General features: G+C 36.2%; 1 protein-coding gene across 5 annotated transcripts in view; it reads right to left on the bottom strand.

The window, feature by feature from the left end:
- LOC113516486 (apoptosis-stimulating of p53 protein 1) overlaps positions 1-24,730 on the bottom strand; it is a 459,324-nt gene that overhangs the window by 152,744 nt on the left and 281,850 nt on the right. The window lies entirely within an intron of this gene.

Below are 24,730 nucleotides of genomic sequence, written 5' to 3'. Positions count from 1 at the left end.
TTCATTCGAGTTTATAGACATGATATATTTTTAATAATAATATATGTTTAAAATTATTAATACAGTGTTTATTTTAAAAATATAAATTAATGTTTTAAAAGTAATAAGTATTTTTATTTTACAATTAACATATCTTTAGCCGTGTAGTCCCGGCATAGAATAGATTGCCCCTTCCTTTCCCGTAGGTGTCGTAAGAGGCGACTAAGAGAGGGCGAGGAATGGGTAGTGAGTCCCTCTTAAAGCATCTATAAAACCTAACTGTGGTTGCCAACCCGTCTGCCAAGCGTGGTAACTACTGGAAAAACCCCCTGATGATGATGATAACTTAGGATAAACCATTTTTGCAAATCTAATTACAATTCCTTCTTTACCATTTAAACTTCCTATTTTATATAACAGAAATGGAGCGAGCTCTCTGTCTAACGTTCCGCCAGTAACTACTGTATGGGATTTTTTAAACAATGTTTCATCAGGATCGACAATGCATGCGTGACCTTCACGTTATTGCAAGCATCTATAGGCTACGGTAACTTTCTACTATTAGACGATCTTTTTTCTTTATACAACTTAGAATGGCGAACAAGCTGACGGCCCACCTGACGGAAAGTGGTAACCGTCGCCTAGACATGAGCAGTACCATGTACATAACAGAGTATACTGTTGCGCCCATGATACCCCCATGCGTTGTCATTCCTGAGGACTCAGGTGTTATTCCTCTGTACCCTGTAAATTCACGCCATATACCGCCATATAAACCGAAACACAGCCATGCAAACACAACTGCTTCACGGTTGAAATACGAATGGGACAGAGGTACCCAAGTAAACGACTTTTGCACAAAGTCTCTGGTAGATCTGATCTGTACACATGTTTGATATTTATGTTTTTTTTAAAAATAAATAAATCGGAAGTATAAAAATGATAACTTTCTATGAAATAACATTATTTATAATAATTTTTACATAATAAGGCAACGGAAACGTTTGGGACTTGCTTAGAATAAATTTTATTAACTTTATAACAAGCAGGGCTCGTTAAGATTGATTTTTTTGCTTATTCAATTTTATTTTTCTCATTTGATAAAAAGTGAAATCTTACAAGGTGCAACTTTATGAATTTCTATGTTCCATCATAACTTTTAAATACTAAACAGACTTCGATACATGAAACGTCGTTAGAATAATCGCTAAAAAGTTTTTGAAAACAATTCATTATTTCATTAATTGTGTTTTTATTTTTTTAATTTAAAGACCAGATGCTACTTTACCCGTAGGAGACTTTGTACAAAAGTCGTTTGCTTGTGCACCTCTGTCTCATTCGTGTTTCTACCGTGAAGCAGTTGTGTTTGCATGGCTGTGTTTCGGTTTGAAGGGTGGGATATGGTGTGAATTTATAGGGTACAGAGGAATAAAACCTGAGTCCTCAGGAATTCAAAGTAACCGAATTAAAAGTACCCGTACCCAAACGAGCGTGTATGAAAAGATTGATGAATGTGGAGGAAGCGAAAGAGGTTTGTTTGAATCGAAGCATTTGGCGTTCCATTGTCCCTGCCTACCCTAATGGGAGACAGGCGTGACAGATATGTATGTATGTATGTATGTATCTTCGGAAATGGCAACGCATGGGGGGTATCATGGGCGAAACAGTATACTCTGTTATGCCCATGATACTGCTCATGTCTATAGGCGACTGTTACCACTTTCCATTAGGTGGGCCGTCAGCTTGTTTGCCATTCTAAGTTGCATAAAAAAGAAGTGCGCAATGTACTTGTTGATCTTTGTTACTAAGGGCAGGTAAGATACAGCAATATCGATATATTTTAGTTACAATATCTAAATAATAGTCCAATAACGAATATGTTAAAATTTTGTTATCTAAATAATAATATTGGATAACAGACTTTTAACATATTCGAAAATAGATATCCGACCGATAAGGACTATATCGAAATGGGTGATGACCTTTGTTCCACCATCAATGTCCAGAGAAATATATAAATATCGGATCGGTATCTATATTTTTATTCAATAGATGATAATGGAATGGTAACCTCGTCTGCGCTAACAGTATACGCTGGCGGGGCACCACAGATAGATGGTAAGTGAAGATGAAAGGACGGGTTAGTTAGCCCATCGTGACGAATACACCTGGAATTCAGCACGATGGTTTCCAGGAGAACCACGTGAAGGTCGACCTGACAGCCTCAATGGTCGCGTACAGCGCGGTTTCAGAGATGTTTCCTCCCACGAACACTCAGGTTGTGAAATGAGCTCCCTGTCGAGGTTTTCCCAAGAGACTACAGCATGGGGTTCTTCAAAAGGGGGGTAAAGAAGTTTCTTCAGGGTCGGCAACGCACGCATAATACCTCTGGTATTGCAGGTGTTCATAGGCTACGATAACCACTTACCATCAGGTGGGCGGTATGCTTGTTTGCCACCTCAGTGGTATAAAAAAAGGGTATATTGCTAGCAATGGGACTGGTAGTCCGCATTACTAGTAATCCCTTTCCCCCCGGCATCTATATTAGCCATGCCTAGTTACTACATCTATATTCCATTGACATTTCTTCCATCGACTCATCATGGTAATCCGACTTACTACGAACAAGAAGCCTCGCTATATTGGAGCACTGACTATACGAGAACAGAAGGGGCGCAATACAAAAACATTAGACAAAATAGTTGCCAAGTTGTGTTTAATTAAACGGCAGGAATTCGAGAAACGTAGCCTTAGCCTTGCCTCCAAGGCGATCTTTAATTAAGTCTAACATTGTTGTAATTAACTGGTTACATAAATTAAATAATTATTAATTTGCATTGATATTTATTATATATATTTTTAGAACAATTACATTACTTTTATCTACGCAGCAAACTACAATAAATATTCATTTAAATACTTAAAATATTTTACTTCCTATAATCTGGCAGACTTTTTATATTACTGTGTTTTTTTTTTATATAATTATCTATATTTATATAAATATAAATCGACTGTAATCATGACAAAATCAGTCATTGTGTTATTAAAACTAAATTACTGAAACGATTTTGATGAAATTTCTACGCGAAAAATCTGTAAGTGTATCCTTTCAGATAAAAAAATAATTTTCCAAATCTTTTTACAATTGTTGGAATTATGAGGTAACAAAAAAAAAACAACCGAATTAAGGAACTCCTTCTTTTGGAAGTCGGTTAAAACTATGAATTGGTAAACAAACTGGTTACACGTCTTGTGGTAAGTATATTTTATTTATTTATTTATAAAACTTAAATACACTTAGGCAATATAAATGGCGGACATAACACCATATTATGGCTTTATCTACCGATCGATCGTAGACAGGAATAACAGAAAATAAAATGTACCTTATAAGTAAACTTTATAAGTAAATAAATTCATTATTTTTTTATTACTTTTATTTTTATAAAAGACTAAACCCCTTATTCATGAAAACGTTAAACCTCTCATAAACTTTTTTTGAGCTATTTAACTGTTTTGTCTCTTTCTTTTGTACTGAATTCTTAATTTGAAAAAAAGTGACAAAATAGTGTCAATTTATAAGGATAAGAGGATAAGATTTTATGTCTTCTTATTTCACTACTATGTCCCACCTGGTACCACCTTTCAAACCGAAACATACCTATACAATAGTTGCTTAGCAGCAGAAACAGTGTTATTGCAAAATAAGAAGGCAATAACTTATAATAAGTGCCACATAAGGATTACTATGGTGTCACCGTATATACTGCGGTGCCCAAATTGCTGTTTATATAGGAAATAGTTATTTTCCATCACATATCCCGTCGTTTTATTTTTCATTCTATGTTGCATAAGAAAATAATGATTAACATAACTAACTGTTCAAAGAATATTCTATTTTATATTTTATAATATATAAAAGAATCCAGTATTGATTTTTTATTTTTAGTCATTTTCCAATGAAATATTTACCCAAATTTCCATCAATATGGAAATTTGGGTAAAATTATGATGATTATATTGACATGACCGTTGATTTTTTTTTATACAACTTAGAATGGCAAACATGCTGACGGCCTACCTGATGGAAAGTGGTAACCGTCGCCTATAGACATGTGCAGTACCATGGACATAACAGAGTATACTGTTTCGCCCATGATACCCCCCATACGTTGCTATTCCTGAGGACTCAGATATTATTCCTCTGTACCCTGTAAATTCACACCATATCCCACCCTTCAAACCGAAACACAGCCATGCAAACACAACTGCTTCACGGTAGCACAGATAATATAATACTATACTAGACGGTAGAAACACGAATGGGACAGAGGTAGCCAAGCAATCGACTTTTGTACAAAGTCTCCCTCTGGTCATCCCTGAAATCGTCATTAACTGCTATCATATAACTGTCATTGCCAATCATTTCAATTGGATTCGTATAATGATAAATGGTGCTTAATTGTCAATCATGTGTAAAATGACGATGATCAGTGATAATCGTCAATCACGTAAAGTCGACAATTATTTTTCCCAATTTAAAAAGTGACTTATTGACATTTGGAATGTCAGACAACTTGATGGAAAGTGATAACCGTCGCTTACAGACATGAACAGTACTATGGACGGCACAGTATATACTGTTATGTCCACGATACCCATAATTCCTAAAGACTATGGTCTTATGCCTTTATATCCTGTAATTTTACTGGCATATCCAAAGGGAAAACAAACGACTTTTGTACAAAGTCTCCCTCTGGTAATTCAGAACTGACGAAGTTATGAAGTAAAGAACATAAAAAAAAACACAACCGAAATGACCTCCTTCTTTTTGAAGTCGGCTGAAGAAACATTACTGGGACAGAAGTATCCAAGGAGATGATTACTATCACGCTATCAGTAAACATAAAAGGAACTAACTGTATAGAGCTAATTAAAAACAAATATCCCATCTCTTAATAACGGCCATTCTGTTATTTCCGTTGATTCAATTAAAAAATAATTAATTAATTACTTCGAGTCTATTGAACTGGGTTGTGCCTACACTACACATTAAATCTGATTTATTATTTTTAAATTCCTTTAACCTAATTACCTTTTTTTATTTTTTTTTTATACAACTTTAGAAAGGCAAACAAGCTGACGGCCCACCTGATGGAAAGCAGTAACCGTCGCCTATAGACATGAGCAGTACCATGGACATAACAGAGTATACTGTTTCGTCCATGATACCCCCATGCGTTGCCATTCCTGAGGACTCAGGTGTTATTCCTCTGTACCCAGTAAATTCACGCCTTGGAATGACCTTCCATTCATCATCATCATGTCAGCCTTTAACTGTCCACTGCTGAAGGTAAGCCTGCCCCTTAGGGGGTTTTGCCAGTAGATACCACGCTTGGCAGGCGGCTTGGCAACCGCAGACTTTGGAGATGTTTTAAGAAGGATGCTGCTGCCTATCCCTCGCCCTCCCTTAGTCACCTCTTACGAAACCCGAAATTTTCAGAAATTTTTGCCCATTGAAACGAAAATCACACTCGCTCAAGCTTTATTACTACCTCTTCTGGATTATGCTGACGTATGTTATCTGGATGTTACAGAGGAACAATTAAATAAGTTGGAACGGCTACAAAATTTATGCATACGTTTTATTTATGGACTTAGAAAATACGATCATGTCTCCTCTTACAGAAGCATATTAAAATGGCTCCCGATTCGTCAACGTCGTGATTTTCATCTTTTATCTTTCCTGTATTCTGTATTGTTTAATTCTTCCTCCCCATCTTATCTTTGTGAACGTTTCACTTTCCTTGACCCCACTGGCATGTCCAGTAGGTCGAGTAAGTCCCTTATTCTTAAAATCCCTCCTCATACCTCCTCATGCTATAGTGAATCATTTACGGTTCATGCGGCTAGACTATGGAACTCTCTTCCACTGCATATTCGTGAAAGTCAATCGCTGAATATATTCAAGAGCAGATTAAAAGAGCATCTTCTCTCCCCATAAACTTATTATGTCTATGTATGTATATGTACCTATTTTGTATTTAAAGAGATATTTTATGACTATGTATATATGTTTTGAAATTAATTGTATGAGTTACTTATATATGTCAACATATTTCATATTTTTTAATAGAAACATCTATAATGTTTCCGTCTATTATTGTACGCATACTGCCCGCTAATAATTATTGCTCCTTTCCACTCAGGGTTTGCTGGAAGAGAACTCTTACAGAGTTAAGTTCACTTGTTGTACATCTTTATTTTATATATATATATTATATGTTGTAATTTTTTCTGTGTACAATAAAGAATAAATAAATAAAGAATAAAGAATAAACCCACGAGAAAGGAAGGGGTGGCTTATTCTACGCCGGGACCACACTGTTACTTTCTGTTACTCCACATTAAAGATGTACCTATATAGTACAGGGAGTGGAGAAGGATTGTCAGTAATGTGAACAACCAGTCCCATATAGTAATATACCCTGTCAGGTCGACCTCCACGTGGTCCCCCTGGAAAACATCGTGCTGAATTCCAGGTGTATTCATCACGATGAGCTAACCGATCTGCGTACCGTTAGCGCAGGTGGGGTTACCATTCCATTATCATCCATTAAAAAAAAGAACCTATAAGTACATTAATATTTATTTTTCCAGACTATATAATGGTTTTATGATACTAAGAAAAACATTCAAGTTTACGGCCCACCTGATGGAAAATTATAAGCGTCACCTATAAGATTTTCTTTCCGCGAAAATATAGTAGTTTTAACCGTCAGAAAATTTACATTTGAATCAACAGGCTGGTAGACCCTACTGGTGCTTACTGATATTATAATGTGAAAGTGAATTTGTTTGTTTATTACCTCTTAGCACCTTAACTGCTTTGGGGGGAAAAGGGATTGTTAGTAGTGGAGACTAAGAATCACATTGCTAGCAATATACCCAACCAGGTCGACCTCCTCGCGGTTCCCCCTGGAAACTATCATGATTAATTCCTGATGAATTCATCATGATGGGCTAACTGGCCTGTTTTCATCCTCATCGATCACCCTTCACTGGTGCCCCGCCAGCGTATCCCATTAGCGCAGGCGGGGTTACCACTCCATTTTTATCCAATAAAAAAAAAGCATCTTAACTGCTTAACCATACATACATACATACATATCTGTCACGCCTGTCTCCCATTAGGGTAGGCAGAAACAATAAACTGCTTAATGGTATACGAATTTATCCTAAACAGTGAACGTGTCTTAAAAATTGGCAACCTTCTTATGGAAATTGCTGATAACATTACCCTCCTCTTGGCAGTCGGATAAAAGCATAGTTCTCCTTTGAGGCATTCAATTTTGCGACGATAATGTTTGTCACTGAGTCGGCGAGATTGGTTATTTCCACTGCAGTATATTCTCCCACTCAAATATTTACCTTAGACTGAGAGCGTTTGACTGTGCCACTGCATCCAGCAAAACGAATTAGGCCGGCCGCAGTGACACGACTGTTTCGTTTTAAATTTTTAAAATATATTCAATACGATGCCAACTTTACAAACAAATGTTACGTCCAATTTTCGAACGCTGTTTGAATAAAGCTTCTACGGTTACAAGGAGACTTAAAAATAGCCATGAAATCGCTTGCTGTTTGTTTGTGAGTGTGTTACTATATATTTGCCAGGGGAAAAGGAATTGTTAGTAAGGGATTAGCAACTCTATTACTAGCAATATACCCCATCAGGTCGACCTCCTCGCGGCTCCCCCTGGAAGCCATCGTGATTGATTCATTACTGAATTTGTCACGATGGGCTTACTGACCTGCTTTATCGTCACTTATCGTCCCTCACTGGTGCCCCGCCCGTGTATACCGATAGCGCAGGCGGGGTTACCATTCCATTATCATCAAAATAAAAATTATTTTCGCTGACTGAAATTATCAACCGACTTAAAAAAAGAAGGTTGTCAATTCGGTTTTATTTTCGCTTTTTTTTATAAAAAGTAAATATTTACTAACCTACATCGCTTAAGGCAATTCCAAAATAGTACCACGTGACTTTTGTAATAATTGTAAGACTGTTTACTATTTTTTTTTTATTAATTTGATTTCATTTGAATTTTCTTGTTTTTTTTTTAATGTTTGTGACTTCACAACTATACAAACAAAATAAATAGTTTTTTTTTTTATCTAAAAGCACATATAGTATACATAGTTCTCATAGAAATCTTATCAAAATTGGTTATGTAGTTTAGTTTTTAGATTAAAATAACTGGCTTGATCACAATTGAAGTCGTATTTCTTGTGCGACATTATCTTTAATTATTTTAATGATTCTTTTTGCAATAATAATAATACATACTGTTGGATAAAAAGAAGGGTAAAGGACAAACCTGCGGGTCTACCATGAAATGAAATTCCGAAATTTCAGACTCAATTTCGTGTTTTTGTTTATACCAAAATCGGACTAATAAATGGAGTTTAACATTTCGTTCGTCATACATCCTATCGTAAAAGTCAAAGGGAATAATATTTTAACATTTTTAATATTTCCAAATGGTATGTATTATGTAATTTTAACATCAAATTTCTGTTTCGTTTGGCTCCGAAATTTCGGAAAACATTTCATGGTAGGCCCTCAGGTTCACTTAGTCCCCGCGTGTAGATCTTTTGTACGTGTTCTCGTTCTCTCTTTAAATTATCCAACACTTTTATTGATTTGCATAAGGTGTCACTATATGTTGCGTGGAGATCGCAGCTGATTGAATAATTCGCAACTGGCGGAGATTTGTTCGTGATCTTAGCGGAACTTGACCAGCTCGACGCGCAGTTGGATTATAGACTGATTTTGTCCATCTACCCCCCAATTTGATCCCAAATTTGATAGTGAATATGGATAGGTAAGGAGTTTTCATTTCTTTCTTTATTCTGTTTTCATTCTCATCTATCAGCCTTCACTGGTACTCCGCAAGCGTATCCCGTTAGCGTAGGTGGGGTTATCATACCATTTTCAACCAGCAAAAAAAATAATTTTACAAAGTAACACCATACATTTATTATCATGCACAAAATGGCAGACAAACTGAAAACCCATCTAATAGACATGAGTACCGTAAAATAAAATCATCGCGATCTCAATTTTCCATTGAAGGTTTTTCTTTGAGACTGTAGTATGGGGTTCTTCAAAAAAGGCGTAACAAGGATGGGTAATACGCTCGGGTTACCTTTGGTGTTATAGGCGACCATACACTAAGGTAACCGTTTACCATCAGTCCGGCCGTATGCTTCTACTACCACCATAGTTTAAAAAAAGGTCAACCAAGATTATTTGCATATGTTTTATTAACATAGCTACCGTCTTTTTTTTCTTCTCTACCCAAAGGTTGTCTGGAAGAAATTGCTTTAGCGTTAAGTCCTCCTTTTGTACTTCATAAGTGTAATATATATATATATATATATATATATATATATATATATATATATATATATATATATATATATATATATATATATATATATATATATATATATATATATATAATATTTAATACAAATAATCAACAACAAATCGCATCTAATCAACTATCCTTACCTGATAGTTGAAATAACGTCGAATTTACAAAGTTATTTCCCAAAGTGAATATTGCTAGCGCAAAGGCGACGGGGATCCAATAGACAAGCGGTTACTTTATATTCCGAGGTATTGAAATGTTTCAGGTATAAGCGATGTAAAAATAATAATATTTCAAAGTAATTAAAATCAAATTTGAAGAAAAGGCATTACCGACATTTTTTTTACATTACAGATGACAAACTGGCCATATAATAAGCGCGCTTTTTGAATTTAGAACGCATAATTCTTTTAACGCATTACCTAGAAAGAGTAGATGACGAACTGGCCATAAAATAAGCGCGCTTTTTGAATTTAGAACGCATTATCTTTTTTTTTCTACAGAATCAGTGCTAAGATAGATTAAGGATAGTTCTTGTGGACTTCAATTTGTTTATTTTTTTAATTATTTAGAGAACACCTACAATACTTAATAGCCAATTCATGAGTTCGAATCTAGCTAATACCAAAAACAGTTTTAATTTTTAACTAATTTTCCGGTGATGGAATGTGAACATGTCGAAACCTATGTTCACCATAACTGATAACTTTAGTAAGAATGATATGAAAATCTTATAATTGGTCTCATAGGCAGGTCATCAAATGCAAGAAAATCTTTATAACAACATCTACGTTGTTAACAACGCCATCTAGTATCTAATTTTAAAACTAAAATTTCTACATAAAAGTACATTTCTTAAACAATAGGTATACATATATATTATAGAAAATTTCATATTTACAATATTAAAGGAACGAATGGAATGGAAACGGACCAAAGCTTTCACTTGGGGATGAAAGGTGGCTAAATTGAATTTGAGCAAAAATAATATATACCAGCCAGCTAACAATCTCAGCAGGTATTGTAAAACATGAATTATTAACACGTACATGAATTTTCTATTATTTTATATATGGCCCCTCGTCAACGTTGTGGCGTGACTTGAAGGGAGCTATCCAGTAAATCTGCGATTGGCTGATCCATTATTCATGTTTCCTATTAGAAAAACTAACCTGAGGAAATAAATCAGCCCGTAAGTCAACATATTCCGAAGCTTACGTAAAAATAATATAGGAATTTTATTATTTTAGTTCGTGGAAGAAAGATTGTTGAGCGATGACCCCGTAAAGTCGATTGTTGTGTAGGCCGACCCTGTACTAAATAAAACGACGACCACAAACGTATCGACGGCAGCAGATGGTTTTTTTTTTAATGTTGATAATGGAATGGTAACCCCACCCGCGCTATCGGTATACACCGGCGGGGCACCAGTGAGAGATGATAGGTGAGGATGAAGTAGGTCAGTTAGCCCATCGTGACGAATTCAACAAGAATTGTTCACGATGGTCTCGAGGGGGAACCACGTGGAGGTCGACCTAATAAGGCATATTGCTAGCAATGGGGCTGTCAAACTCCATTGCTAACAATCCCTTTCCCCCGGCTGCAGATGGTTAAAGATTAATTTTTATTATATCTATGTGTGTCAATTATTTCCAGCAGTGGAAAATGTATAGCAAATGACGATCATTGTAATATTTTTTTTAATTCATCATCACCTCAGCCTTAACTGTCCACTGCTGAACATAAGCCTCCCCAATAGACTGCCATAAGAAACGGTTCTAAGCCGCTTGCATCCACTGACTCTCTGCAATGCATCTTTTATTTGTAATAAGCAAAAACCACAAAATGCATTTGGTAACCTGATCTGATACTGCTTAACAGAATGTATTCACATAAATTCATTATTTATATATGTAGTAAATTTTTTCGTAAAAAGCAACAGCTTAGTTTCTTGCGCGTTCTTCTTGGCTGAAATTGCAATCGGAATGGGCGGTAATGGAAAAGTTACTATTAAAAAATGCTTCAATCTAACGTTTTATTAAATAAAAATATTTCTTTTTTCAAGATATAATTTCCTATTTAGTTACACGTTCATATATCTCTTTATATAGACTCGACATTTTTGAGTACCTATAACTTGGAATTTTTTTACTTTTGTGCATTTACTACAATCTCATATGATGTTAAGTGACGATGGGATGACTCAAGAGGTTAAATGACAACGCAAAATTTATCTTACGAAGTTAGTAACATTGCATACAATATCTATACTTTCTTTATGCAACTTAAAAATGGCAAACAAGCTGACGGCCCACCTGATAGACAGTACCATGGACAATAACCTAGAAGATATTTAAAAAATATGCATCCCAGTTATCTTAATAAGAGCAATAGAAGTCAAAATAATATATTTAAAAAAAAATCTCCATATCTCTTTGTACCTTTTTGTTTGCGAGTATTCCTATGTCACGCAGAAACAACTGCATCAAAATTAATACAGTACTCACAATTGTAGTCTGGAAGGTCTAACTTAAAACTTGATCTTGAACCTATTTCCAAAATCCTTGCGTACGAAGTTGCTCGCTCGAATGACTTGTCTTGTTAATTCTACCCAATACATGTTTACTTCTGTTTACATAGTTGTCGATCGCTCATTCTCTCAATATACCTAAACCGCCGCAATATTTTCTCGTTCCTAGTAAATATATTCTCTTTTCAAACGAACCCTCTCTCTAATAACGCTATTTCTCACCTCACTACGCAGTTAATTCTATTTATGCTACGAAATGAACGCAATTCGACAACACTCCTTATAGTAGCTTTTGCCAGCGACTTAGTTTCTATGATCAGGGCATATTCACTGATCGGGATAAAATTTATTTATATTATTGTATTTTAATCCACTAATTTTCCAAACAGGTAAATTTGTAAAAATAATTTAACATTTTTTTTTACAACACAGTGGCTACCGCTGACCATGATCACCCGCAACACCAGCGGCATTGCAGGTGTGCTGCCGGCCTTTTAAAAAGAAATATGCTTTTTTATTGAAGGTTATGATGTCGTATCGGTAAACGAATGAGACAGAGGTACCCAAGCAATCGACTTCTGTACAAAGTCTCCCTCTGGTAATGGCAAGACATGATGGCATAAACTTTACTTGTGAGAATTCTGTGAGATTCATAATGCTTTTCATTACTAAAAATGACGATAAATACTGTCTATTAGGAGTGAAAAGGGGTATATTGCTAACAATGGGGTCTAACAGTCTCATTGCTAGCAGTATAACCCACGCAGTTCCTCTTGAAACCATAGTGGTTGGTTCTTTTTGAGTTCGTCACGATAGATCGATTAATATGTTTTCATCCTCACCGGTAATCCCTTACTGGTATCCAGCATATACCAATAGCGCTTGCAGGGGGGGAAAGGGATTGTTAGTAATGGAGACTGAGAATCCCATTGCTAGCAATATACCAGGTCGACCTCCTCGCGGTTCCCCCTGGAAACTATCATGGTTAATTCCTGATGAATTCATCATGATGGGCTAACTGGCCTGTTTTCATTCTCATCTATCACCCTTCACTGGTGCTCCGCCAGCGTATCCCGTTAGCGCAGGCGGAGTAGTACCATACCATTTTCACACATCAAAAAAAAAATAGCGCTTGCAGGGTTACCATTCCATTTTCATCCATTAAGAAAGCCATTCCGATACTTATAAAATATAAAATTATAATTTATTTTTAAGTTAACAGAATACAATTTTAACCAAATCAATAAAGTGGTGCTGAGTGAGAATGAATAGATTGGATCCTACCAATCTGAAGGTGGCCCACTTTGTGCAAACCCTGAATAGAACTGCAAACGACAAGAGCTCGCCTCGATCGTAAATCAGATACCTCTTGAACAGGCCACAAATCGAAATAAAACCTTATTGTTGAAGAGTGACGACTGAGAATCGATTAGAGGACGTCACACTTTGTATCTTTTGCGGTCCCAAGAATGTGCTATTGAGAGAAGGGTGCTCTGAGATAAGGCCTTTATCGATGCATAAAGTGTTGTTATGAAGTGAAAGACACTATTCTGTAGTGAAAGAATAGAATGTAGACGATCTTCGAGCGTGTACATAGTTTGTTTGTCTCCCCTTTATAGTAGTTACCTACATTTTACACTTTTTATATGTTTAACCTTTAAACCACCCCGATAGGACAATTTGAGAATTAAATTACTACTACATAAGATAAAATGTTTGGGACACTTGATACGACACGATGAACTTATGAACTAGCAACCGCAGTTATGCTTTGGTGGTGTTTTAAAAGGGACGCTACTGCCCATTATTCGCACTCCTTTAGTCGCCTCTTACGACACACAAGGGAAAAGAAGGGCTGGCCAATTCTATGCCGGGGCATACATGGCTAGCATGATGTATTAGTATAAAAATCACGACATTTTTTGTCGTTATCGACCCATTAGGGTCTTAGAGTTAAAGAAAAGAGACAAATTATAAGAACTTTTGAGGACAGAAGGGAAAAAATGTTGGGGCACTTGATACGACACGACGAACTTATGAACATTATAAAAGAAGATAGAAGGAAGGAGGGGAAGAGTGAGACCGAGACATAGTTACATCAGGCAGATCAAGGAAGGAGTTGGTGTCGTGTCGTATCAAGGGGTGAAGAGACTAGTTGAAAATCGTAGTGATTGGCAAGAGCTCTACCGACAAGAGCGCAGCTCTTAAATAGGATAGATAGAAGATATTAAAGTTATTTTTAAATAAATATATACATGTTTATAATAATTACCTAATAATTGGGAACGGTTTATTTACATTTGTTGAATCAAAACAATTTATAAGTATGAGAAAAATAATGCTCAATATTACCAATGCACCATAAAAAGAAATGTTGTTTACCTGAAAAAAAAAGAAAAGAAATTAATAAACAATTAAAAAAAAACAACAAAAATTAAAAAAAAAAGTAAAAGTTTTAATTTTTTTTTTAGATAGATACAGTCTTTATTACCAACAATAATAGTTAATAAAAAAAAGAAAAAAAAATCATTTTGCTGATAACAGGAGCCGCCTCAGCTGTTGCTATATAATAATAATAATATTTATTTAATTAGACTACATAAGGCCCATTTTGTTAGTTATAAATATATATGCAGGGGGAAAGGGATTGTTAGTAATGGGGGTCTAATAGCCGCATTACTAGCAATATACCCCCTTAGGTTGACCTCCACGCGGTTTCCCCCTGGAAACCATCATGTTTAATTCTTGTCGAAATCATCATGGTGGGCCAACTGACCTGCATTCATTGTCACCTATCAACATCCACTGGTGCCTCGTCAGTGTACACCGATAGCGCGGGCGGGGTTACCAATCCATTTTCAACCATAAAATATATATATATATATATGCATATCTCCTTTTTATTTCCATTTTCTCACTACAGTAGTTGGCAACCCTGATTTGAATGGACATGAGTTGGACGCGAGGCGTCACTACACTAAGTTATTATAATTGCATTGATTACATTCTTTTATTCTCGTAGTAATAGTTTTCTTTGTTCTTAGCGCGACATTTCCTCGTTTAGCGCAGTCATCTCGAAAGTACGAATAATGTAGGTATTTCAATTCAATTTCCATCGATCGATACACTCACACTAATCCTCGGGAGCGGTTTGTGTTTATACCCGTGCAAACCCGGATGAGTAAACTAACCTAATCCTCTTCTAAGATGTTTTGATTGGATATTTCTCGAGACTTGTGACGTCATATTACTTAGTAAGTACTTTTATTTCGATAGAAAATTAAATTTTAATCGTAACTACGAATAACTAACATATATTTACCAGAGGGAGATTATGTACAAAAGTCGTTTGGTTGGGCACCTCCATCCCATTCGTGTTTCAAACTTGAAGCAGTTGTGTTTACATGGCTGTGTTTCGGTTTGAAGGGTGGGATATGGCAGTGAATTTACAGGGTACAGAGGAATAACACCTGTGTCCTTAGGAGTGGCAACGCATGGGGGGTATCATGGGTGAAAGAGTATACTCTGTTATGTCCATGGTACTGCTCATGTCTACGAGGTCTGTCCGGAAAGTTCGTATAAAAGTGTTCTGGAATGCGAGAAAGAGGAGTGGGGAGGCCAGGTAAGCGCAGGACCCCTTCCTTATGTCCCTAACAATGCTTCAGTTCTGGTCTGACCGCCGTGCGGTGCGAACTGGCTTGTCACGCCATCTGTGAAGTTACCTCTTAACGAAACCCCGTCGGCATGGAGCCCGCTTCCGTTGAAGAGCAGCGCGTCGTAATCAAGTTTCTCTCGAAACTCGGCAAGAATGGCCGTGAAATTTTTGCCGATCTCAGAACAGTTTATGGGGATGATGCTGTGAAGGAACCAACCGTCCACAAGTGGCTAAAAAGATTCAGAGAGGGCCGAGAAAGAGTTCGATGTTCGGGGGATTGTCCATCAAGAATTCGTCCCTCCAGGCCAGACAGTTGATGGAAAATTCTACGTCGATGTGCTCAGACGCCTCAAAGCTCGTGTGGCACGAGTTCGTCCAGAATTGGCGCGAGAGGGGCGTTGGATTCTTCACCACGACAATGCCCCTGCCCACACCTCTCTTGTTGTCCGTGAGTTTTTGAGTAAAAATTCCATTACGGTGACCGAACACCCCACCTATTCGCCGGATTTGGCCCCGTGTGACTTCTTCTTGTTCCCAAAAACCAAATTGGTACTTCGGGGGCGGCATTTGGGGGACATAAATGAGATAAAAAAAGCTACGACGGGGCAGCTGAGAAACCTACAACCAGAGGACTTTCAAGGAGCCTTCTCACAGTGGAAACGGCGTTGGCACAAGTGCATTATGTCACAGGGGGAGTACTTTGAAGGGGATAAAATTGATTTACCTGAATAATTGTAAAATAAAATTTTTAAAAAACTTTTATACGTACTTTCCGGACAAACCTCGTATAGGCGACGGTTACCACTTTCCATCAGGTGGGTCGTTAGCTTGTTTGCTATACTAAATTGCATAAAAAAACTATTGTCAGGAATAAAAAGTAACTGTTCCAAATAATACAAGAAAAAAGGCGTTCATCATCACGATCCTATGTACGCAATAAATTATCCTTCCATAGATTGGTTTACCATTTCGTTCAAATGGTTAATTAGATAGATTTTGATGAATATTACCAGAATAAAAAGTAAGTATAAATAAAAGTAAGAATAAATATCTAAATTCAACCGTCATTTCTTTGGATTCAGTTATAATAATCACATTTCATAAAGTTTCATCCCAATCATCTGGACGAGTGGCGGTCTTCCACCGTGCGTTGTTCAAGGCACTTTCTTCCACGCACAACCATTCTTTGGAATCAACTTCCGGCAGCAGTATTTCCGAACCAATACAACAACATAACCTTCAAGAAAAGAGTATATTCCTTTTTAAAACGCTGGCAGCATACCTGTAATGCCGCTGGTGTTGTGGGTGATCATGGGCGGCGGTAGTCACTTACCATCAGGCGAGCCGCATGCTCGTTTGCCCCCTGCGTTGTAAAAAAAAAAAGCATTTGCGCGTTGACAGCCCTAATTCATTTTTAAGATCTAAATCAGTCAGGGTTGGCAAGCAGTACAAGTACACTGCAGTGAAAGAGTACATCAAGCTCATACGCACGTATGTCGCGTGATATCATTAAATTATTTAATATACCTGAATAAATTTATGACAACCCTCTCATCCTGTATTGGGTTTGAAATGAGGGTACAGTTGGCGGCAATACCGAATTTATAGAGGATACCTAAGTAATATTATATATTTAATTTATTTAATACTTTATTGTACACACTAATTATACATAAAAATATGACAGAGGGAATTTAATGTACAATGGAGAGCGTAACTCTAAAAGAGTTCTCTTCCAGCAAACCCAAAGTGGAAAGGAGCATCAATGTTAGCAGGCAGGAGTAAAGTACATTATTGTAACAATTTTCAAACAAAATAATATATATATATATATATATATATATATATATAATATTTTATATAATATATATATATATAATATTTTATATAACAAATTATCAACATCCTTACCTGATAGTTGAAATAACGTCGAATTTACAATGTTATTTCCCAAAGTGAATATTGCTAGCGCAAAGGCGACGGGGATCCAATAGAGATAATAGAAATAATAGTTTTTTATTTTTTATATTTTTTTTTTATACAACTTAGAATGGCAAACAAGCTGACGGCCCACCTGATGGAAAGTGGTAACCGCCTATAGATCGCCTATAGACATGAGCAGTACCATGGACATAACAGAGTATACTGTTTCGCCCATGATACCCCCCATGCGTTGCCATTCCTGAGGACTCAGGTGTTATTCCTCTGTACTCAGTAAATTCACGCCATATCCCACCCTTCAAACCGAAACACAGCCATACAAACACAACTGCTTCACGGTTGAAACACGAATAGGACAGAGGTACCCAAGCAATCGACTTTTGTACAGTCTCCCTCTGGTAAAGTGTAATAGTAAGTGACTACCACGGCCCATAATCACTCACAACACCAAAAGCATTGCAGTTGTGCTGAGGGCTTTTTAAATACGAATATAATATAAATGGCATCACGTATATCTAATCTATTTGTTCTTATGATTATTTCTTACAACCCCAAATATACATGATGGCATCATCAATTAACTTGAAATTAGGGATATCGTTTAGCGATATAATTACCGAAACAAAGTTCACTGCAGCCCGGTTGCTAGCAACTCTAATAGCTCTAAGTGTAACGTTTTTATACCAACACTAGCACATTAGCAATGCCCCGCCCGTAACACCGAAATGTTTCCCGTCCATTTTTTGCGTCCACACCATTTGTAAAAACGTAACAGGCCGGCCGTGGGACGTAAAAAATGTTTACCTAAGTCAATGAGCGCATTTGTACGGAGCTGATGTTTTATTTCTCAAACTGTTTGAAACGCGTATATTACTAACTAAACTAAGAGATATTAATAAGAGGGACCGGAGGGAGACGTTGTACAAAAGTCGATTGCTTGGTACCTCTGACCCATTCGTGTTTCTACCGTGAAGCAGTTGTGTTTGCATGGCTGTGTTTCGGTTTAAAGGATGGGATATGGCGTGAATTTACAGGGTACAGAGGAATAACACCTGAGTCCTCAGGAATGGCAACGCATGGAGGGTATCATGGGCGAAACAGTATACTCTGTTATGTCCATGGTACTGCTCATGTCTATAGGCGACGGTTACCACTTTCCATCAGATGGGCCGTCAGCTTGTTTGCCATTCTAAGTTTTATAAAAAAAAATATTCAAGTAAACCTAATAACGCTATTATCATATCAGTCTTTAACTGTCCACTGCTGAACATAAGCTTCTCCCATAGGGAGGTTCTGGCAGTAGTTGCCACGCTTGGCAGGGAATTGACAATCGTAGTTAAGCTTATAGAGGTGTTTTAAGAGAGACGCTGCTGTCCATCTCTCGACTGTTAAGTTCCTTTAATCACCTCTTACGACACCTACGGGAAAGTATTCGGCCCATTCGATGCCAGGACCACACGGCATACCATCAAATATGAATATTAACAATACCTGCCGTAGACATGATGAACTCTTTATGTACGTAATTTTTAAACCACTCCAAAAGTTAATTTTTAGTTGGTTAATTTATTTGTATTTTTTGACGCGATTCGCTCTTCACCAATTTTGTACCGTCTCTAATTCTTTGTAAGTGATAGGGTTTACGCTCACTTTATTTATAAAGTATTTTAAATTGTTTTAAAATAACCTGTAGTTATAAATTTAATTAAGGATTTCACTAATTATGAAAGATTCATAATTTAAAAATATTTTTATTCTAAAACTTTCCAACGAATTATAGATCTTATCGCGAGCGATTTAGGTCGAATTTCATTCGTGTTACAAGAGCATACCTATTAGTATCGTTAGCGCTGAATGGGCTTGGTAAATTAAAAATATACAATAATTAAAAAAAAATAGAACGTTGAAAAATTATCTTTATTAATAATATAGTATCTAGTTTATTTTAATATTGTCTTGGGACATTACAAACTTTTTAATTATTTAGAAATTAATTCTCTATTATTTAATTTTTTTTTTAAAAACCTGATGGAAAGTGGTAACCGTCGCCTATAGACATGAGCAGTACCGTAGACATGACAGAGTATACTGTTTCACCCATGATACCCCCCATGCGTTACCATTCCTGAGGACTCAGGTGTTATTCCTCTGTACCCAGTAAATTCACGCCATATCCCACCCTTCAAACCGAAACACAGCCATGCAAACACAGCTGCTTCACGGTTGAAACACGAATGGGACAGAGGTACCCAAGCAATCGACTTTTGTACAAAGACATTCAGTTCTAAACCACAGATAATAAGATAGTAGTCAAAACACGAATTTTTCGAAATAGGAAATATTATGAACTAGTTTTTTGCCACGGCTTTTTAAGCATGAAAAAACTAAATGAGATTTAAATCATCTTTAATTAAATACACTTTTATATGAGTTTTTTTTAAGTCGACATTTTTTATGATTTCACTGCTGGGTACGGTTTATTTTTTTTAGCTGAGAAGAACCCGCAAAAAATTCACTGTTAGTCTTTTATATGTCTATTCATATATCACATAATAATATAATAGAAATAATACCCATGACAATACCTTCGAGTTTATATATATATATATATATATATTTATTTATTTATTTTATACAACTTAGAATGGCAAACAAGCTGACGGCCCACCCAATGGAAAGTGGTAACCATCGCCTATAGACATGAGCAGTACCATGCACATAACAGAGTATACTGTTTCACTCATGATACCCCCCATGCGTTGCCATTCCTGAGGACTCAAGTGTTATTCCTCTGTACTCTGTAAATTCACGCCGTATCCCACCCTTCAAACCGAAACACAGCCATGCAAAGACAACTGCTTTACGGTTGAAACACGAATGGGACAGAGGTACCCAAGCAAACGACTTTTGTACAAAGTCTCCCTCTGGTAAATATATACCATCATTATAACCATCACCATATAAGTCTTTAACTGTCAGCTGTTTTGCCAGTAGTTGCCACGCTTGGCAGGTGGATTAGCAACCGCAGTGGGCTTTAGAGATGTTTATAGAGGGACACTGCATCCCATCCCTTGTCCTCTGTTAGTCGTAGTAGTAGTAATTGGGATGAGGGTAGGAATTTTATAATAATATTTATGCATTTCTTTTTAAATAAACAAATATCAATATACATTCCAAGTTCCAACAAATGTATGAACATAAAAAAAAATTAAGTATAACATATCCTTTTTTTCTTCAACAGTTGGGTAAAAACATCTTAAAATATCAGGGGCGTATGAAGTGTCGGCGACATTTGAATCGTTTTATGTTGAGTGGCGCGCATTATCGACAGACCCTTAAGTGGTCCCGTCTGTTTACCATAAGCCCTGATAAGAGACGGACCATAGACTTAGATAGAGACAGACGACGCAAATACATGCATGTGCAAAACAAGAAGATTTTGTTCTGCAAACAGAAAACAGTGACTTTTGTCGTAATAAAATTAGTATTAATACAGTATAAATGTGAGATTATTTGAATACACTATCGGAACTTAACGCGATGAAAAATTGTAAATAGTATATAGGTATTGTAGCCATATTCTATTTACTACAAATCAAAATTAAACAAAAATAGTAACTTTGATCATTACAAAATTAAAGTGGCACAATAAATGACTTACCAGAGGGAGACTTTGTACAAAAGTCGATTGCTTACCTCTGTCCCATTCGTGTTTCAACCGTGAAGCAGTTGTGTTTGCATGGCTGTGTTTCGGTATGAAGGATGGGATATGGCGTAAATTTACTGGGTACAGAGGAATAACACCTGAGTCCTCAGGAATGGCAACGCATGTGGGGTATTATGGACGAAACAGTATACTCTGTTATGTCCATGGTACTGATCATGTCTATAGGCGACGGTTACCACTTTTTATCTGGTGGACCGTCAGCTTGTATGCCATTCTAAGTTGTATAAAAAAAGTGGTAAACACTTCTGAATGCAAAAATAAATAACAATATCAGGAAATATTTAGAATTGACGAAGATTTTGCATAACATATATACAAAAAAATGTGCCCGCTGTGTGTGCCCCGACACAAAAGGGGCCACCCCTTCCCTTCCCGTGGCTGTCGTAAGAGGCGACTAAGGGAAGGCAAGGAATGGGTCAATCAGCATCCCTCTTAAAACATCTCTAAAAGCCTAACTGCGGTTGCCAACCCACCTGCCAAGTATGGCAATTACTGGCAAAACTCCCCTTATTGGAAAGGCTTATGTCCAGCAGTGGACAGTTAACGGCTGAAATAATATTACACAAAAAATATATTTAGATCCCGTTACTGATAATTTTCCTTGTAGTTGAACACCATACGTATTTCAATTCAAAATAAACTCTATGGACAATTTAAGGCCAAATATAGTCGAGCAAATACTCAAGCAGTTGCGATATCTATTTCCATCCATATCTATGTACACCGCCCTTCTTAACATTCTTTAAAATCCTTAAATTTAAAAGTTCACTAAACGATTAAGTTCCTTTAGTTAATGCTAATAATTTGTTCAACATGTCAATAGAGGGCGCTGATGAGATAGCGTCATTGTTGTATGCTTTAAGCTTAAATATAAAAAAAAAATGTTCTAAATTCAAATTCAACAAAATTTTTTGCACATTATGGATATTTTACTTTTTTTGGAGTTCCTTACCTCAAGAGAGAAAAAGGAACCCTTACAGGATCATTCACATGGCTGTCTGTCCGTCCTTCTGTCACAGCCAATTACTTAGAAACTACTAAACCGATTGAGATGGAATTTGGTACATACGTGTATAAGTAAGTTAGTGACCCAAAACGGACGTGTAACTCAGAAAATAAAAAAAAATACAAACTATTTTGTTTGATATACGAAATTCTTGTTATGAAAATATCAAATATATATTTTATTAAAATAAAAAAAAATCCAGTATTTAAATATTACATACATACATATAGATATAATTCAATAATTTATACTTCAATTCTCTCCAACACTCGTGAACTTCGGCATGTAACAGATTAAGAGATCTGCGGGTCTACCATGAAAGGAAATTCCGAAATTTCAGACTCAATTTCGTGTTTTTGTTTATACCAAAATCGGATCAATAAATGGAGTTTAACATTTCGTTCGTCATACATCCTATCGTAAAAGTCCAAAGGAACAATATTTTAACATTTTTAATATTTCCAAATGGCATGTATTATGTAATTTTAACATCAAATTTCTGTTTCGTTTAGCTTCGAAATTTCGGAAAACATTTCATTGTAATACCTCTGTATCTCTGATGAAAGCTAAATATTCATTCTGAAATAGTTCCAGTGGAAACCATAATAAAAATAATAGTTGAAAATTTAATAAAAAATAAAAATACTGCATCCATCGAAAACATTTTCATAATCTCCAAGCATCCGAAGAATATTCACCACAGATAAAATAAAATAATAAGCTATAAAGCGCGAGGGAAAAAAAGTGGAACACGGCACGGTTGTTGGGGCCCGTTCGTGCCCGTGGAATTTTAATACCATCATACATTCGTATGGTTGACAGCTAGTCGTGGAATTTCACGCCTTCTAATTTATACTTCCTCGTTTTGACCATAGACAAGCTTTACACTTCGCCGACGGGCATAGAGAATAGAGCTATTTGCTTATTTAAGTCGGTCATTGTTGGCGACTAAGAAATGAACATTAAATATTTAATCTATGGTATGTCGGTTACGTTGTCTGTGGTTTAGTGACATACTTTTTAAATTACAATATAAAAAAAAATATATTTTAAGTATCTACCAAACAAAGAACAAAGAAATCTTCGCAACCAGACTTTGTCATTCGAAATAAAATAATCCATATGAGTTTAAAAACAGAATTTTCATCGTGCCTCCGATCAAACTGTTTATAATTACTCCTCTCCATTCCAAGGTTGCCTGGAAGAGATCGCTTTTCACGATGAGGTCGCCCATTGTTTTCTTATTGTGATTATTTCTTGTAATTATTTATATCTATAATAAGTTTATTAATGCAATCTTTTGGAAGAAACAATAAAGAATCTATCTACCTTTTCGACATCGTTTACACGCCTTGATAATTAAAATAACAAAAACATTATTTGTCTTATTAATCTAAGAGATTAAAATACTCTGTTAACCACCATTGATCAAGCAGTATCAGAGACAAACATATGCGTGATCTTTATATATTAAGACGAAGATTCGAAAACTTTGCAAATTACTACACTTGGAATGCACGGCGATATATTTTTTTTTTTCTATTAAAACGCACAAAGTATTAACAGGGATGAACTGAAGGGGCCGCTATTAATCTAATACAGGGGGCGTTGACCAATGAAAAGTAGAACGAGAGGGAATGGTCACTTATTCATTTTAATAAAAAGTTTTTTTTTTTTTTATTATTCTGATTAGCCCATTAACGCTCGCGAGTTCTTTGTTTTCTTTTAGGTTTTACTATATTTGCTTTCTTGTGTTACGCTTTGTTACTTTAGCTGTCTCTTTCGATATCCAAGTAAAAAAAAGCAATGGACTGGACGTGTGGTCCCGGCATAGAATAGGCCACCCCTTCCTTTCCCGTAGGTACCATAAGAGGAGACTAAGGTAACGTAGAGGTATGGAGGATGGGCAGCAGCGTAGCTGTTAAAACATCTCTAAAAACCTATATGCAGTTGCTAACCCGCCTGCCAAGCGTGGCAACTACTGGTAAAATTGCCTTTTATTGTCTTTATTTTTAATGTATTTATATGTATATATAAAAAAATTATAATTATATATTAAAATTTATGTAGGTATATCAAAATATACATACATTAATCCTTGATGATCTATGACATAGCTGTAATGAGCTAACTGACCTGTCTTCATGCTTACCTATCATCTCTCGAGTCGTACTCCGAAAGCGTATAACGATAGCGCAGGCAGGATTACCATTTCATTTCCATCCCATCAAAATATCACTAAATTTTGCTGCCATTTTTATCCCATAACAAAAATTATATATAGCTGTTCTACCTTAACCATTTATACGCTGCGAATTCGACGAAGCGTTTGCTTTATAAGCAAAAAGCGGGATAATAAAATACGCATCGACTGTCGGCGGATGCTTCTGATATTAAGGTGTAAATGCTAATGTTGTCCCTTATTCCGGGACTGATTTCTGTTATC

This window comes from Galleria mellonella, unplaced genomic scaffold (assembly GCF_026898425.1).
Source record: "Galleria mellonella isolate WM207_F2 unplaced genomic scaffold, CSIRO_AGI_GalMel_v1 utg21, whole genome shotgun sequence".
NCBI lineage: Eukaryota > Metazoa > Arthropoda > Insecta > Lepidoptera > Pyralidae > Galleria > Galleria mellonella.
This window is presented reverse-complemented; position numbering and strand designations above follow the sequence as displayed.